Genomic DNA, 3,480 nt, shown 5'->3' with positions numbered 1-3,480 from the left:
CCTGGATATGCAAGGTGGTTTGAAAAATGGTCTCGCGTGGATGATGTACCAGAGCCTGAGCTAAGAAGGCCAACAAAAAGACCCCATGTTCAAAACTTCAATGATAAAATCCAAGAGCGGTTGATCTGGGGAGAAAAGGAAAAAGGGTACAAAGCAACTATCCATGCCCTAAAAGAAAATCTGAGAAGCCTCAGTTTGGAGAAAGATTTGCAAGCACAAGAAGCCGAAGGCGAGAAGAAGAGTCTAGCTTGTGAGAATGAAAATCTTCATGCTCGATTCCAAAGAATGAAAAAAGTTTCTGAGACACCAAAGAGGAGCTGGAAGGATCAAAAAACCATCGCCAATCTTTTGGAAAGAATGCAAGATTATAATTCTATTCTTGCGGAAAACGAAAGGGCATTGAGCAAAGCAAAAGAAAGGATCCAACAATTAAACGAAGAAGCCAGATCTAATAAGGAACGCCAAGATAGGCAATCCGAAAAAGATAGGGCACAATTCAAGAAGGAAAAAGACCATTGGATGCGATCAGAAGACCAGCTTTGTGCGCAACTAGAAGAGGCAAGAAGATGCAACAGAGAACATCAACAAGAAGACCTCGACAGGGAAAGAGCGCAAGCAAGATTAGAGCAGGCCAGACTCCGAGCTCTATTAGAAGCAGCTCTAGATCATGAAAACCGTGTCAGAGATATAGCCACCACTCGTCAGCAGCAATTGCAAGACCAAGACCAACGTCTCCAAGGTTTCAGGGCACAAATTCACGACCTGGCAGTCTTCACATCTCAAAGTTATGTAAACTGCCAAGGAATGGATTATGAAATGTTTACAGAGCATGCGCCCACTTTTGCTCGTCATCTAGCAATGGAGTTGGAAAGGATGTATCGTACGCTGGGAGGTCATCCAGGTCAAGCTCCACATTGAGCAAATAGTCTAATAATATACATTGAGCAATGGAGTTGGAAAGTGGGGCACGTTGTGAGATGTTAAGAATTGTATCTTTTATTTTGATTTAACTATGTGTGTTTCAAGCCATTTTCTTAAAGTTTTCAAATGTAATTCCATCTTTGTATAATGAATAAAAGTGATTGCCTTTAGCCCGAACTACGCAAGATCTGATTCATGTAAGGGCATGATACGTAGGCAATATCTATAAGATTCGACCACCACGATAAAAGACATATATAATAAATAAAAGTGAATAACAATAAAAATTTCAAAAAAAAGCTGGAACGACACAAGTAGCCGAGCAAATGCATAATAGAAAGGGATTATTTGTCTAGGAGCATTGCATCTCAACGTGTGATTATATATGTGTTAAACTCTCAAAACTAACAAGTTTGTTCATTTTCAGAATTCAAGCAGTTAGTTTCTCTAAAGAGTATACTGGCATATTATCATTATCACACAAGATCAAAAGGACCAATACCCGAAAGTATGTCTATCCCAGATGTTGACACAGGTATGGAGCTAGAGGAGATGGATGTCGGGAAAATGAAAGAAGAGATGTTTAAACTCAAGCAGCAAATGGCTGAGATGTACCAAGCCTGGTCTACAGGACAGTTACCCCCATCTTACCCAAATAACCCTGCTCCATCAATGACCCAAACTCAGGATAATATTACCACTGAATTATCCCCAAACTTCCCCATTTACCAGCACTACCGAGGCACCACCTCTCAGACACCACAGTCTCCACCTCCGAAACCAGTTCCATACTTTCCTCCACCTATGACTCCTGTTTTCGTAGCACCTCCCCCTGCTACATTTCACAAATCTCCTAGTGAGCCTACATTCCAGGCCCAGGACAACCAATATTACCCCCGGAGCCTACCCTCAAAGCCTCCGAAATTAATTCAACTGCTCCTCGTTTTGATCTCCCAACCGAAATTGACAAACCAGCCAAAAATGCTGAACAGGAAGAGATGTTCAGGAAGGTCAAGAGTCTAGAGAAATCTTTCAGAGACATGCGAGGATTAGGTGGGCAAGTCAGTGTAGCATACAAATATTTGTGCTTATTCCCCAATGTACAATTACCAGTCGGCTTCAAGATGCCCAAATTTGACCTATACAACGGGCACGGCGACCCAGTAGCCCACTTAAGGGGTTTCTGTAGCAAGATGCGAGGAGCTGGGGGAAAGGATGAATTATTGATGGCTTACTTCAGTCAAAGTTTAAGCGGATCAGCTTTAGAGTGGTATACACGCCAGGACCATGGGAGATGGTACACCTGGGATGACCTGGCACAGGCATTCGCATACCATTTCCAATACAATCTGGAAATCATCCCAGATCGATTATCTTTGACAAAATTTGAGAAGAAACACAATGAAAGTTTCAGAGAGTATGGTTTTCGGTGGAGAGAACAGGCAGCAAGAGTGGATCCTCCTATGAAGGAGAGCGAAATGGTAGACTACTTCCTCCAAGCCTTGGAGCCAACTTACTATGCCCATCTGGTTTCAGCGGTTGGAAAATCATTCAACGAAGTGGTGAAGATGGGAGGTATGGTGGAAGAAGGTCTCAAAACAAATAAAATTATGAGCTATTCAGCAATTAAGGCAACTACTCAAGCTATTCAAGGCGGGGTAGGAGGAATCGGAAGAAAGAAGAGGGAGGAAGCAGCGGTAGTTGATTCAGGAATTTGGTCGGGACCCAGAGGTTCACCGCTTTACTATAATCAACAACGACCTCGCCAATCAGCTTACCACCATGATTCATCCCAACACTACTATCACCCTTCGGAGCCTCATTTCTCCATTAACCATGCTCAAGCATACAATCAGCCACCTGTTCACACCAATTGGCGTGCTCCTGCCACACCAAGTACTTACCCACGAGCCTATCCCGGACCAGGTTTCAGGCCGAGGCCAGCGTTCAGGGGGGAAAGAGAACAGAAAAAGAAAACTTACACTCCATTGGGAGAGTCTTACACTAGTCTGTTCCACAGGCTGAGACAGCTGGACATGCTGAGACCAATACAATCCAAGCTACCCAATCCTCCTCCAAAGAATCTGGATTACACCATTAGCTGTGAGTATTGCTCCGGTGCACCAGGCCATGACACGGAGAAATGCTGGCATTTGAAAAATGCAATACAAGAATTGATTGATACTAATAAAATCGAGGTTCAAACCCCCGAAGCCCCAAATATCAATAGAAATCCAATGCTAGCCCATCAAGAAGCTAATATGATAGAAATCATACAAGCTGATGGGGAGAAAAAGAAGCCGTCACAAACTGTCATGATGATCAAGTCTCATGAAGCCAAGCCAGATAAGCAGTTAATAGAGGAGAAGCCGGTACCTAAGCAGGACAGAAATGGTGATGGACCATCTATGATAATCAAGGAGGGATCATCGAGCAAAGTTGCCGCAAAACAAGAAAGGCCGAAAGTGATAGTACCAGGGGTTGCTAACAAACCCATTGTATTCGTGGAAGGAGCCCGTACAGATCGGGTCATCATCACACCTGTGACCCAGCTGCCAG

This window comes from Nicotiana sylvestris, unplaced genomic scaffold (genome assembly GCF_000393655.2).
Source record: "Nicotiana sylvestris unplaced genomic scaffold, ASM39365v2 Un00009, whole genome shotgun sequence".
Classification (NCBI taxonomy): Eukaryota; Viridiplantae; Streptophyta; class Magnoliopsida; order Solanales; family Solanaceae; genus Nicotiana; species Nicotiana sylvestris.
The sequence above is the reverse complement of the archived record's forward strand: the minus strand, read 5'-3'. Positions refer to the sequence as shown.